Source organism: Ornithorhynchus anatinus, chromosome 15 (genome assembly GCF_004115215.2).
Source record: "Ornithorhynchus anatinus isolate Pmale09 chromosome 15, mOrnAna1.pri.v4, whole genome shotgun sequence".
NCBI classification, from domain to species: Eukaryota; Metazoa; Chordata; class Mammalia; order Monotremata; family Ornithorhynchidae; genus Ornithorhynchus; species Ornithorhynchus anatinus.
Genome location: NC_041742.1, coordinates 9,496,220 through 9,511,872, shown reverse-complemented (window position 1 = coordinate 9,511,872; position 15,653 = coordinate 9,496,220). Strand labels below are relative to the sequence as shown.

At 48.9% G+C, this 15,653-nt stretch overlaps 1 protein-coding gene and 1 non-coding gene across 2 annotated transcripts in view; one reads left to right on the top strand and one right to left on the bottom strand.

Moving 5' to 3' along the window:
- TBCD (tubulin folding cofactor D) overlaps window positions 1–15,653 on the bottom strand; it is a 207,664-nt gene that overhangs the window by 123,330 nt on the left and 68,681 nt on the right. The window lies entirely within an intron of this gene.
- Window positions 3,454–3,591, top strand: LOC114817101. The gene has a single exon (XR_003764951.1). It is a non-coding gene; the product is annotated as a small nucleolar RNA SNORA7 (small nucleolar RNA).

Below are 15,653 nucleotides of genomic sequence, written 5' to 3'. Positions count from 1 at the left end.
GTAAAGTGACTCACCCGAGGCCACACAGCAGACAAGTGGTGGGAGCTGGGATTAGAATCCATGACCGTATGACTCCCAGGCCCGTGCTCTATCCATTATGCCATGCAGGACCATCCAGTAGGAAATTGGATGAACCGCCATAGCCACAAAAGAAAGCCAGACTGGAGATCCAGCTGGACTGGAAGCTCTTAGAGCGCCACAAACCCATCAACCCTCTCTTTCCTACGGTTCTCTCCCCAGTGTTGACTACAGTGGTCTCTGAACAACTAATCAGTGCTTTTTACTGAGCACTTACTCTGTGCAGAGCCCTGAACTAAACGATTGGTAGAGGACACAGCAAACTTAAAGTTCCCTGCCCATAACGAGCTTACAGTCACACAGTGAGCACTCCAATACCACTGAGCGATTGAGAGGGATCTTTGCAAATCTGACCAGAAATCGCCAAGGAAGGGCTGTTATCTTAACCCATTTGAGTCTTGAGCAGACTTCAACCCTGCCTTGGCTTCTTGGGAAGGGTCAGTGTTTTTGTTTTCATGTGGATAATTCTCCTCAACTGGCCCTGGACAGTAAAAGGCGGCTTGGGAGAGTGCAGCTGAGCCAGCAGGAGAGACGTAGCAGCGGCATCTGTTGAACATCCACTTGGTGTGGTGCACTGTACTGGATGCTTGGGAAGCATAAAATGATGCAGGGAGACGTACTCTCTGCCTTCGGGGATCTCAGCAGGGGAGACAGAAATAGATTGACAAGTAAAATGAACAAAAAGAAGCTGAGCAGACATAAATATGTCTGCAAGAAACAGCGAGGCCTAGTGGATAAAGCAAGGGCCTGGGCGTCAAAAGGACCTGGGTTCTCATCCCGGCTTTAGCACTTGTCTGCTGTGTAACCTTGGACAAGTCACTTCCCCCATCTATCAAATGGAGATTAAGACCGTGAGCTCCCCGGGGGGCTGCATCCAACCTGCTTATCCTGTATCTACCCCAGTGCTTAGGACAGTACCTGGCACACAGTAAGCACTTAGCAAATACTGGAAAGAAAAAGCTCACAGGTGTTAGGATACCACAGTAAACACAAACAGCATTAAAAAAAGGTTTCTTCGGTGCCCAGATAGAGGCCTTCTCCAGAAGACTAGCAAAAATGCATGTTGGCTGACTCAATCCTTCTTCCTTGGGCCCAGCCCAGCCCTAGGCCAAGTGCCAGGATGGGCAGCCATACCCCGGCGGGAAGTCTTGGCGAACTCAGCCCTGCATGTGGCGCTGCATGCCAGGTTGTCCTAGTGGGCTGCTGGGACTTGTAGTCCCAGAAAGCAGAGAGCCTTTCCACACCCAACACCGTCTCGGGCCCGGACCACGAGGCCCAACTGCCACATCGACCACCGGACAACTTCTCCCTGGCCAGTGGAGGCCCCAGGCCAGGATGCGGGCCGAGCGGACCCCTGCCCTGAAAACCATAGAACAGTGCTCGACACATAGTAAGGGCTTAACAAATACCATCATTGTTATTCGGGCTCCACACCCTGGCGACGCAAGTGTCATCCTGTGCCTAGAAATCAATAACTGAGGTACTTGTTAAGCACTTACTATGTGCCAAGCACTGCTCTAAGCACTGGGGGAGATACAAGTTAATCAGGCCAGACACAGTCCATGTTCCATGCAGGGCTCCTGTTCTTAATTCCCATTTTCCAGATGAGGGAACTGAGGCCCAGAGAAGTGAAGTGACTTGCCCACAGAAACGTGTCAGAGCTGGCATTAGAACCCAGGTCCTTCTGACTCCCAGGCCCGGGTTCTATCCACTAAACCACACTGCTTCTCGATGGCATTTATTGAGCGCTTACTGTGAGCAGAGCACTCTACTAAGGACTTGGGAGAATCCAATGCAACAATAAACGGACACATTCCCTATCCACAAAGGGCATATAGTCAAGAGGTCTGTGTCCAGGGGCTGCCACTATGGGAAGGGAAACTGCACATTCCACTGCCCTGGTCTTTCCCAAGGCAGGCAACAGAGAGGGCTTGATTGGAAAAAGTCAAAAATCAGAACAACAAGTGTGTCAGATTGTGGAAATGGGGGCATTTAATAACTGGTATTTGTTAAGTGCTTACTATGTGCTAGGCACAGTACTAAGCACTGGAGTGGATACAAGCAAATTGGGTTGGACACGGTCCCTGTCTCACTTGGGGGACACAGTCTTAATCCCCATTTAAGAGGCACAGAGAAGCAAGTGACTTGCCCGAGGTCACACAGCAGAGAAATGGCATTAGAACTCAGATCCTTCAGACTCCCAGCTCTATCCACTATGCCATGCTGGGTTCTCATCTGGAAATCACAGTTAGAAGACCAACATCACACTTATGCACATATCCTCATACTCTGCCGCTTTTCTATTTACCTGGTATTCATTAAGCGCTTAATGTGTGACAGGGACTGTGGTAAGCACTGGGGTAGATACAAGCTAATCAGGCTAACCATGTCCCATGTGGGGAACACAGTCTTAATCCACATTTTACAGACGAGGGAACTGAGGGACAGAGAAGTCAAGTGAATTGCCCAAGGTCACAGCAGACAAGTGGCAGATCCAGGGTTAGAACCCAGGTCCTCCTGACTCCCACATAATCTGTAATTTATTGTAATATATGTCTCCACTCCCTAGGCTGTAAGCTCTTTGAGGGCAGGATCATGTCTGTCAACGCTACTGAATGGTCCTCTCCCAAACGTTTGGTGCAGTGCTCTGCACACATTAAATGCTCCATAAATAACAATGATTGATGTTTGTAATAGCAAGCCAATTTCAGACTAGGAGGGTGATTTCCTGTTAAACACCTAACCTTACATACACATGTCAGCTCACTGTGGTCAGGGAATGTGTCAGCTAATTCTGGTGTATTGTACTCTCCCAAATGCTTAGAACAGTGTTCTGCACATAGTAAGCTCTCACTGAATACCACTGATTAATTCAAACACCATTCTTAACCTTCTATCAAGTTTTTCGCTGGAAACTAAACCTTCTTTCTCCATCCCAAATTGGAACTACGTACCAAATCAAGCCACCTGTAAAGGAGGGCTCTTTGCTAGAAGCCGTACAATGAAAACTACTCTTCTGCCATCCCTGTTCTTCATATGCTTAGTTAGATTTATCCCCTTCGACCGACTGGAGCCAAGTCATACGGTGCTCCGTTGTAGACCGTAAGCTCATTGTGGGCAGGGAATGTGTCTGTTTACTGTTGTATTGTTATGGCTATACTGTACTCTCCCAAGCACTTAGTACAGTGCTCGGCACACAGTAAACGCTCAATAAATACGACTGAATGCATGAATGAATGACAAGCAATGTACCCCAAGCTCCAAAAGGGAAGATGATCGTTCTCTGCAATGTCTAGCTGTCATGGTTAAGATACTCTGGCTCTGGGCACTCAATCAGCTCTTCCCTCCTAATTAACCTCACTCATCTCCCATTACCACCTCTCAGGGTCGCACCTGGAGAGTTTCCAGTACTCTACCAGCCTCGACTATGGGAGGGAGAATCAAGCAGAGGCCTGTCCACTCCATTCTTAGCTTGGGCAGTGGCTACCGAGTAGAAGGCAATCTGCTACAAGTCAAGATTCCCCTGTGCTGGGCAGCAGTGGCATGAGAGAGAATCGAGGGTGGAGACTGGGGTTTAATGTACAGAACAATGAGCCAATGGTAAATCGTTTCCATATTTTTTATCAAAAAAACCCTCTGGATCCACTAAGGGAACAACTGCAGATGGAGGTGGGGAAATCTGGAGAGGTATGTCCATGGCATCATTATCGGTCAGACACGATTCGATAACATAAGACAATAACAACAACCATCTCCCATTACGACCCAGTGTGGCCTAGTGGCTAGAGTACGGGTACTGGCCCGGGAGTCATAAGGACCTGGATTCTAATCCCAGCTCCTCCACTTGTCTGCTGTGTGAGCTTGGATAAATCACTTCACTTCTCTGGGCCTCAGTTCCCTCACCTGTAAAATGGAGATTTAGACTCTGAGCCCCATGTAGAACACTGACTGTGTCCAACCTGATTACCTTGAATCTAGCCCACCCTTTTAATAAAATGCCTGGCACATAGGAAGTGCTTAACAGATGCCATTAAAAAAAAACAAACCAAAAAGGGCACCATATTTCTCAAACACCAACCTACTTTCTGCACCTCGATCTCACCTCTTCCATTGTGATCCCTTGCTCCTCTCCTCCCCAACCTAGAACTCTTTCATACTCAACAGACCATCTTCATAGCCTTAATAAAATCATATCTCCTCCAGGTAGCCTTCCCTGACTCACCTCATCTCTCCACCCTACCCGCCCTCCCTTCGTCACTGTCTGTGCACCTGAGTGTATTCTCCTTATGCGTTTTAATATGTATCCCAAGTCCATGGCCCTTGTGTACCTATCTTTGCGTTCCGCTGCTTCCTCTATATGTAATTGATTTTAACATCTGACTCCTCTAGCCTATAAACTCCTTGAGGGGATGGATCGTATCTACCAATTCTAGGGCACTGTACTGAGGCACTCGGCACAGTGCCTTGCACACAATAAATGCTCAATGAATATCACTGATTAATTGGTAGATATGTTTTCGGGCCTTAGCGATGAGGCTGTGAACCCTTGCAAGGTGTTAAGGAATAAAATGTATTTTTTATTCCCCACAACATTTCCCAGAGGACTACGGAGGCAACACCAGCTAAGACTGGTCAACCAATCCATCAATCACAATCAGTGAGGGCTTACTGTTTTGCACAGCACTGTACTAAGCGCTTGGGACATAGAACAGAATTAGCAGTCACATCCCCTGCCCATAATGTGCTTACAGTCTAGAGGGGAAAAAAGACATTAATATGAATACATAAATTATATTATGCCACTTAAATATACATACATAAGTGCTGTGGGGTTGGGGTGGGGTGAATATCAAATGTCTAAAGATCACAAATCCAAGTGGCTAAATGACACAGAAGGGAGAGCAAGTGGGGAGAAGAGAGGGCTTTATCGGGGAAGACCTCTTGAATAAGGTGACCTTAATAATGCTTTGATGGTGGAGAGAGTGCTGATCTGGTATATATGGTCGGGGGGCAGTTCCAGACCAGGGAGAGAAAGTGGGAAAAGGGTTGGCGGTGAGATAGATGAGATCGGGGCATTATGTGTAAGGTGGCACTAGAGGAGAGGAGTGTGCGGGCTGGGCAGTAGCCCATTGGTGAGGTGAGGCAGAAGGGGACGAGCTGATTGAGTGCCACAGCTAAGCTCTTGGGAGAGTTCGGCAGCAGTAAAGCACACGTTCCCTGCCCTCAAGGAGCTTACATCTTACCATTTCATGTAACCCACACGCTACACCTTGGCTCTCCCTCAACAAGCTGCCTCACCCCAGCCTCGCCCCTACTAAAGGACCGTCTTTATCCTTCCTTTCCTGGGTGGCCGGAGCCTGGTCACCTGAGGGACCGGCCTCTCCTCCTCTGCCATTAAGGCAATTAGGAGGCTCCAAAGCGGCCCCAGCCCGCCTCGTACAGCTGAGCTTTAAAACTTGGGGAACCAGAGGTGCCACGTTTCCCGGGGAGGCTTCTCCAGTGGGGAACTCCCCCGCCTCAGAGCGGGACTGCCTTCAAGGCAGGAGGCAAAACCCAGCTTCCTCCTTCGTGGGTGGTGTCCGTGTTTTCTTCTTTTCATGAATGGCCCCGAAGGTTCAGGGGAGATTTTCTGACACCTGCTCGAGGTGCTTGGGATGTGGTGCCCTTGACCCCCCACCTGGAGGGTTACTTTAAGAGAAAAATGAGATGGAAGGGATACTGCGCTGGGAAAATAAAAGGCAAGTCCTGTGGCAGGATCTCAGGGAGAGACCCAAGGCAGAACTACTGAAGTGAAGAAGCCTGCTTGACTCTTGAGGAAAGAAGATTTCAAGCTGAAGGGGACTGGGGAAAAAAGGATGTAGGAATTCCTCAAATTAGGCCCTGGATCTCCCCGGGGTGAAGTTTTTTTTTTTTTTTTTTTGCTTCCCAATCAGAGCCAAAAACAAACCAGCTGCTTAGTTTCAGGTTTGACAGAGGAGAAAACTGTGGAGCCAAGGGCTATGGAGTGAAGGAGTTGGGGGTACAGGATGAGGTAGCCAGGGCTATGGCCTGAGGCAGGGACGCAGGCCCTGAGGCTTTCAACCTCGGGGACCCCTTACTTCTTAATAATAATGATAATGATAATAATAACTGTGGCATTTGTTAACTGCTATGTGCCGGGCATTATATTAAGAGCTGAGGTAGATACAAGGTAATTGGGTTGGAGACAGACTGTGTCCCATATTGGGCTCATGGTCTTAATCTCCATTTTCCAGATGAGGGAACTGAGGCCCAGAGAAGTGAAGTGACTTGCCTGAAGTCACACAGGGGACAAGTGGCTGAACCAGGATAAGAACACAGGTCCTTCTGACGCCCAGGCCAGGGCTCTATCCAGTAGGCCACGCTGCTTCCTGCCCTCAGGCCCAAGTGGGGACGCTCATTCCCATCGCTCAGCCCATTACACAGGACGCAGATCGAGGGGCTGAAAGAAATCTCACTCCGAACTCCTGGACCGCCACACTGCCTTTGCAGATCCTGCCCCGGCTCCCCACCTCATTCATTCAATCGCATGTATTGAGCACTTACTGTGTGCACAGCACTGCACTAAGCACTTGGGAAAGCACAATGCAACAATAAACAGTGGCATTCCCTGCCCACATCGAGCTCACAGTCTAGAGAGGGGAGACAGACAGCAATACAAAGAAGTAAAATTACAGATATGTACATAAGTGATTTAGGGCTGGGGGGGACGGGTGGGGGATGAGCAAAGGGAATAAGTCAGGGTGACGCAGAAGGGAGTGGGAGATGAGGAAAAGTGGGGCTAAGTCTGGGAAGGCCTCTTGGAGATGTGCCTTCAGTAAGGCTTTAAATCGGTTGTCTGTCAGATTAGAGGGAGGGAGGGCATTCCAAATCAGAGGCAGGACATGGGCTAGGGTCGGCAGCAAGACAGGCGAGATGGAGGCACAGTGAGAAGGTGAACAATAGAGAAGTGAAGTGTGCAGGCTGGGTGAGAAGCAAGGTGAGGTAGAAGGGGGGCGAGGTGATGGACTGCTTTAAAGCCAACAGAGGAGTTCTTTGATATGGAGGTGGATGGGCAACGACTGGAATTTTTTGAGGAGTGGGGTGAAGTGACCAGAACATTTTTGTAGAAAAATGATCCAGGCAGCAGAGCGAAGTACGGACTTGACTCGTCCTCGGGGAACCACCGTCCTGACCTTCCCCGCACCTCCCTGGTGGGAAGCAGCAACCACAACCTGGAGCCGCGTCCACAAAACCTCAGGAGTGACCATGGTGGCAGCTGCCTGCTGGGAGCCAGGGAACCAAAGTGGCCGGGTTTGTGACTGTAGATTCGGAGCTGTGAAGGGCCTGAAATTCTGCTCCTGTGGCTACTGCACCCCCTAGAACTTTGTTTTCCTCTCTGGGGTGTCTTAGTGTTCGATTCCATCTCTCCTTATGAATGTTACCAGTTCCCTCTTCTTTTCATTTTTAGCTTGTGAGAGTCGCGAGAGCCAGGGACTAGGGCTAATTCCCACCTGTTTCTCTTTCCTGGGACTTTATATTATGGTATTTGTTAAGTGTTTACCTTGTGCCAGGCATCGTACTAAGAGCTGGGATAGATACAAGATTATCGGGTTCGACGCAGTCCCTGTCCCAAATGGGGCTCGCAGTCTTAATACCCATTTTTCAGATGAAGTAACTGAGGCCCAGTGAAGGTCACCCGGTAGACAAGTGGCAGAGTCAGGATTAGAACCCAGTTCCTTCTGACTCCCAGGCCCGGGCTCTATCCACTGGGCCACGCTGCTTCTCTCATCACCACCATCGGTGGTATTTATTGGGTACTTACTACGTGAAAGCACCATACTAAGCCCTTGGGAGAGCACAGAATTGGTAGACACGTTCCCTGTATTACTTCTGCTCCCAACACACAAGCGGGAGACAGGAAGGCACCTGTGTGCACACACTGCACGCACACAGACAGACACAGGCGCACACACACACCCTGAAACCTAGAGCTACTCAGTCCTCCCACACTGCAGCACCTTCTCTGGAGCCCAGCTCCCCGGAGCAAACAGGTTCTTGGCTTCTGCTTCCCACCCGCCAGGGCAGCCCGCTCCCGCCCAGCCCCGAAGCAGGCCGCGGGGACGGGCCGCCTTTGACCCGCCCGAGCCGAAAGGAGTAGCCTGTGCCCCAAAAATGAGTCAAGCGGGACCCGAACTCCTCGGCCCAAACGGGCACGGCTCCGGAGAACCGGAAGAGCGGCTCTGGCTCTCCCCCAGCATTCCAGCGGCTCCCTGGAGCCGGGTTTCAATTTTCCCACTTAGGGCGGGAGCTCCGAGGGCGTCCGGCTCCTCGGCCGCCGGCCTCTGGCCGTCCGCGCCTGGGCGCGCTGGCCTCTTTCACGCGGCTCCCCGCCCCGCGGCAAGCGGCGGAGCCGGCGAAACCCAAAAATCTCACTCGGCCGGTAGTGCGCTTCATGCGACAGGAGGCTGTTGCCCACGGGTGCCCCAGGCTAAAACCTGTGGATCAGAGGCCCGCCCCTATGTGGAAACTAAATCTGCTCCCTGAGGTAGGTGCTGAGGTGGGTCGCTGCGTAATGCTCTCGGTGCCAAGGGTTCCATTTCTGGACTTAGTCATCGGCATCATCATAATGCTCTCTGTTTACATAGCACTTTTCTTCTGAGGCGGGCAGAGCGTTTTGGAAACACAATCTCATTAACCCTCACGATTCCCGGGAGGGGGGGGCGAGGGAACAGTGGTAACAAATGCTGCCATTCCCATTTTCTGAACTGGGAGATCAGGCTGAGGGAGGAGTGTGGGGGTCCCCAAGTCCCAGGGCAGCTGGGACTCGGTCTCCGCTTGGCTCTACTGGACACCTGGCTTCATCAAACGCGTGCACTTGTCCCCAGCCCGGAAATCAAGCCATCTATGTGGCCAGCTCTTGAAGGCTGAGGAGAGGAGTGATGACAACCACCGGCCTCTCCCTTCCTCTCTTACGCCCTGCCTGGCTTCCGGTCTGCTTCCTGGCTCAACTGAGGCCCAGGTCAGGGAGGCTGCTCCGGTCCAGAGTCATCTCAGGAGCAGGGGGTGAAGAGAGGAAGACAGAAACGCTACCAGAGACAGAGTCCAGCTGTGTGGCCTAGTGGATAGAGCACATGCTTGGGAAGTCAGAAGGACCTAGGTTCTAATCCCAGCCCCAACACTGGTCTGCTCTGTGACCTTGGGCAAGACACTTCATCTCTCTGTGCCTCAGTTCCATCGATCATAAAAGAGGGATTAAGATTGTGAGCCTCATGTGGGTCATGGACTGTGTCCAACCTGATTAGCTTCTATCTACCCCGGCACTTAGTACAGTGCCTGGCAAATAGCACGTGCTTAACAAAAGCCATGGAGAGAGAGAGACTTGAGGGGTTGGCCTCTCTCAGAGGATCCTGGGAAATTCCTGGAACCGATCCAGTGGGTTGAGTCAACTTCAGGGAGACCCAAGGCCAAACCTCACCCTAGAGCAGCCTTAAGTCCCTCAGGTGGTCAAGGTCTTCTGCCCTTGAGTCTACTTGGCGAGACCACAGCCCTAAGGCTGAGCCAAAGATGGCACTGAGGGTGGGAGAGGTGAGGCGAAGTTCGTCAACCCAAATCATCTCACCCTGGGGCTTCTTGGTTTCCATTTGGTCCCAAGAGATGGGTCTGAAAATTGTCCCTGCAGCTCGTGAGCCTGGAGCCCTGGGTTGTTGGGGGTGGGGGTGAAAGAAGGGGAGAGACCCCATTGTCTCTCCCCCAACCCTCAAATGGCCGGGCCTCTCAAGAGAGGGAAACCACTAGATGCAACTCACAATCAACGGGGAGGCCTCTCAATCAATCAATCAATGGTACCGATTAAGTGCTTCCATTTCCTGCCCACAAGGAGCTTAGGATCTAGAGACATGTAAAAAAAACACAGAGTCCCCCGGGGCGGGCCCCAGAGAGAACGGCTGGCCTCTCTAGACTCTACAATCTCTAGACTGTCAGGTCGTTGTAGACAGGAAACGTTTTCACCAGATCTGCTTTACTGGATTCTTCCAAGTGCTTAGTATACTGCTCTGCACACAGTAAGCATTCAATAAGTACAAACGATTCTCATTCAGTGTTTTCATCAGGCAAATGCTACCCAGAGAAGGTTCAGTGGCATCAAAATCACCACCGCCAGTAACGAAATTATTATTTCTAGGATTGGATACTTACTACTTGCCAAGCACTGTAGTAAATACTGAAACATGGAATAAAAGTATAATGAACATGGACTCTGTCCTACACGGATCCCACAGCTAAGTGGGCCAGATACAGCCATTTTTATAACTTAAGAACTCAGTCTGGACTGCTCTCTCTGTGGGAATGAAAGATTAGAATGCCCAAATGATACCATATACACCCAATGGAACAATGGAAAGCCTTACTGGTGCTAAATAAGAGGCTCATTTGCCCCCTGAGCCCCTATTCTGACCGCCTGAGGAGACTTCCCATCTCAAAGAACAGTTTGGGGTGAGTGATGTGATCTTGTGAAAACAGCTCAACCCTGCGAGTCAGGGGACCAGTTTCATCACTTGCCTGCTGGGTGACCTCGGCCAAGTCACGACTTCTCTGGGCCTCAGTTCCATTACCTGTCAAATGGGGATGCAATACCTGTTCCCCTCTCCCCCTTAGACTCTGGGACGGGGAGAACCGACTATCTTGTATTCTATCCCAGGGCTTAGTACACTGCTTGGAACACAGTAAGCACTTGCAAAGTACCATTATCCTTAGCTGAAATTGCCCACACCCGACTCCAGGCCCAGAGTGGCTGGTGAGAGGGAGGGGGGTTGGTGGGAAGGGAAAAGCTGGACTTGTTTTGCCTTTCTGATCAAAGAGGAGGACCCAGGAAAATCCCTGCGAGAACCTCCACTCCTGAGAGGAGAAAGAATTTCATTCCAGGCATTCCTGTTTGCTGTATATAGTTTTTTAAATGATATCTATTTGCTAAGCGCTTCTAAGACTGTAGCCTGGGAGTCGGAAGGGCCTGAGTCCTAATCCCAGCTCCGCCCCTTGTCTGCTGGGTGATCTTGGGCATGTCACTTCACTTTTCTGGGCCTCAGTTCCCTGGAAAATGGGGATAAAGACTGTGAGCCCCATGTGGGACAGGGACTGTGTGTAACCTGATTAGCTTGTATTTACCCCAGCGCCTGGAACATACTAAGTGCTTAACAAATACCACAAATATTAATTATAATAATAAATACCATAGAGCTGGTTATTTCCCTCCTGCTCCCTTTAGACTGTGAGCTTGTTGTGGTCAGGGAATACATCTGTCAACTCTATTGTATTGGACTCTCCCTAGTGCTTAGGACACAGCACTGCACACATGCTTAATAAATAATACCACGGAGCCTGTATGTTCGCTGTGGGCAGGGAATGTGTCTGTTTATTGTTACAGTGTGCTCTTCTAAGCACTTAGTACAGTGCTTTGCACACAGTAAGCACTCAATAAATAGAACTGAATGATTGTTTCCTGGCAGGTTCTTCCTTCATTCATTCATTCGATCATATTTATTGAGTGCTTACTGTGTGCAGAGCACTTTACTAAGCGCCTGGAAAGGACAATTCAGCAATAGAGAGAGAGAATCCCTGCCCACAACAGGTTTACAGTCTAGAAGGGGGAAGAGAGACATCAAAACAGCAAAATGGCATCAATAGCACCAATAAAAATAGCAATATAAATAGAATTATAGATATATACACATCAAAAGTAAATAGGCATTAATGTAAATAAACAGAATTATAGATATGTACATATATACACAAGTGCAGTGGGGTGGGGGGGGGGGGAATAGAGCAAAAGCTCTTTGAGGCCCTGCCTTCAGACTCTGCCAAGCACAGCTCCTCAGTCAATACCCCTCGTCTAGCCACCCTGTCGGCTCACTTCAGTAGATCAGACAGCCTTGCTATGGCTGCGGTCCGGATCAGGGTCCACAGCTCTGAGGACCGGCTCGAGAAGCAGCGTGGCCTGGTGGGATGAGCACCAGGACTGGGAGTCAGCGGTCCTGGGTTCTAGTCCTGCCTCTGGGACCTTGGGCAAGTCGTTTCACTTCCCTGCGCCTCAAACTGTCTCCGCTATAAAATGGGGATATCATACCTAATCACTACCTTCTACTTCGACTGTGAGTCCTGCATAAGACAGGGACTATGTCAAATCTGGTTATTTTTGTCTCTACCCAGTGCTTAGTTCAGTGCCGGGCACGAAGCAAGAACTTAACAAATACCACTGTTTTAATAATCATTATTATTATTTTCAATATTATTATTACTTGCCTGCCGGGTGACCTTGGCAAGTCAGTTAACATCTCTGTGCCTCAGTTTCCTCAATCTAAAATGAGGATTCAATACTTCTTCTCCCTCTTCCTTAGATTGAGAGCCTCATTTGGGACGGGGTCTGTGTCCAACCTGATTAGCTTGTATCAACCTCAGCGTTAAGCATAATGTGTGGCACATAGTCGGCGCTTAACAAATAGCACAAGTACTGTGATTAGAAAACAGACCTCTTGCCACCAAATCCATCCTCTCCTGAAAGAACCCAATGAACATCTTATTTCACACAAGGGGACCCAAAAATTTTCAGGGAACCTATTCAGTGCCTTCAACCGCCCCCAAGAATGAAGTAAGCACTTAATAATCTCATTTTCACAGGCCGAGAAAATGAGGTCAGGGAGGTGACCTGTCCTTGGACACAAGGAATAGTCAGGGAGGGAGACAGAGAAACAAGCCGTGTCCAATTTCTGGACTCCACATCTCTCCCTCTTTGGACGAGATCCCTCTCCATTTTTAAAACCACCGAAAAATCACATCTCCTCCAAGACACATGCCCTGATTAATTTCCAATTTCTCTTGCTTGTAACACACTAACTGCATTTCAAGCATTTCTGTGGTATCTAAGCATGTAAGTACTCAATCCCTCATCACGCTTTTCTACGTATCTTATATATGCAAGTACTTAAAAACTAATTAACATACATATCCCCTTATCCTTTTAGCTCTGAACTGTAATTTCTTTTAGTATCCATCTCTCCCACTAGATTGCAAACTCTTTTGAGAGCAGGCGTCATTTCTACTAGTTCTATTGTACTCCCAAGTGCTTAGCACAATGCTCTGCAAACAGTGAGTGCTCAATGAATGTCACTGAATGGTTAACTGCTCCTGCCAATTTTCTTTGTCTCTACAGGGCCTCTGCTTGGTCCAGTTCACAGTCTTGTTTATTTTATTATGGTATGTGTCAAGCGCTTACTATATGCCAGGCACTGTACTAAGCGCTAGGGTATATACAAGCAAATCGGGTTGGACAGAGTCCCTGTCGCAAAGAGGGCTCACAGTCTTAATCTCCGTTTTACAGATGGGGTAACTGAAGCACAGAAAAGTGAAGTGAGTTAGCCAGGGTCACACAGCAGACAATTGGTGGAGCCGGGACTGGAACCCAGGTCCTCTGACTCTCAGGGCCATGCTTTTTCCATTAGGTCATGCTGCTTCCCAATAAAAGACAACTCAAGATCACCAACTATCACTATCACCAATCTCAGAAAATGGACATGAATCTGTCTGGATGCCATCAGGTCATTAAGTTCCTCAATGAGCTCTCTCACTCTAGCCTTTAGCTCCTTGCGGGCAGGGTACATACCTACCAATTCTGTTATACTCCCAAGAGCTTGGTACAGTGCTCTGCACACTGTAAGCTCAAAAGATCGGTCAATTGAGGAAATCTAGCTAATAAATACAAGTATGGTTTTCATCGAGGGCCTTCTGGATGTGCTCAGCTTTGGAGAAGAAACGAGAGAATCGGATCAGACCCCATCCGTGGTGCACACAGAGAGGAGGTAGCTGCCTCGGAGAGCTAAAAATATCCAATTTCTTGGGGAGCACCTAATATTCCACTAAAATCAGTTCTCTAAAATCATCCACAGTCTGACCATCTGTCCTACGAAAAAGTCCAGTCAGTCCGTCAGTATTTACTGAGCATTTACTTTATGCAGAAAACTGATTAAGCGTTTGGTAGAGTAGCTATAAACAGATACATTCCCCACCCACAACGACCTTACACTCTAGAGGGGGAGACAGACATTGATATAAATAACTTACAGTTGAGGATATAAGTGCTGTGGGGCTGGAAGGGGGGAATGCGATTAATTCAACTTTATCATGAATCCTGGGATCTCGATAGCCCTGATCTACCCTGGCTGTTTTGCGGATCTCTCCTGGAGGCAAGCGCTTGGCTTAAATATTTTTCCTCTGCAGCAGACTCCTGCATCACTGGATTAACCTAAATGCCCAACCATCTATCAACAGGCCTCTCAAATAAAGGTGAAACTCACCTCCCACCCAAAGTCCTAACTGTCCGGTAACTGTGATAAACATCTTCACGTGGAATAGGATGGGCCTGGGAAGGAGGGATCAACTCCATCATGTACTAAGTGGACTCCCCAATTCTATCCTTAGCTCAGTCTCTGAAACTTAATGGAGACCACACCCAATCACATATATTTACTGAGTGCTTGCTGTGTGCAGAGCACTGCACTGAGCATTTGGAAGAGTACAATATAACAGAGTTGGTAGAAATATTCCTGGCCGATAAGACGTTTACAGTCTAGAGGGAGCTTACAGATTATTTGACTCCACTGGTTACTATGGGCCTCTAGCCTGGTAGCTCGTTCTGGGCCGAGGATGTGTCTGCTAATTCTGTGGTATTGTACGGTGCTCTGCAGGTGGTAAATGCTCAATAAATACCACTGATCGGTCAGTTTTCTCCTACAGTGCGTTTTCCCCACTTGTTACGATGGGATGCTATTAAGGAATTTGGGAACATTCCTCAGACAGTGTGCGTTAGACCCGGACGGTGCACTACCCAGAATAATCCCCATAGCCCTTACCAACATACTCAGAATTTACTGATTTACACCAACATCAGTCTTCCCCTCTAAATTTGTAAATTACTTGTGGGCAGGGAACGTGTCTAATGACTCCCTTTTACTGTACTCTCCCAAGTGCTTAGTACAGTGCTGTGGAAGTGCTCAGTAAATAATAATAATGATGGCATTTGTTAAGCACTTACTATGTGCCAGGTACAGTACTAAGTGCTGGGATAGGTCCCAGCAAATCGAATTGGACACAGTCCCTGTCCCATGTGGGGCTTAGAGTCGACCCCCATTTTACAGATGAGAGAGTTGAGGCACAGAGAAGTGAAGTGACTTGCCCAAGGTCATGCAGCAGACAAGTGGCAGCACTGGGGTTAGAACCATAACTGATTGGTTGATTGATGTGCATGGCACTGGCCAGGGCCCATGTTCTCTCACACGGGTTTTGACAAGACTTTAGTCTGGTCTGAGTGTAGTCTGAACCCCTGAGTTCCAGGAGAACTGACTGCAACATGGTAGCCTACCATAATCAGTCGATCAATCAGTAGTATTTATCTAGTGCTCGGCGCAGAGCACTGTACTAAGCGCTTGAGAGAACACAAAATAACAGAGCTGGTAGGCACATTCCCTGCCCACAACGATCTTAATTAAATCAAAAGAACAGCCATCGGTGGCTTCATCCAAATTCGACAA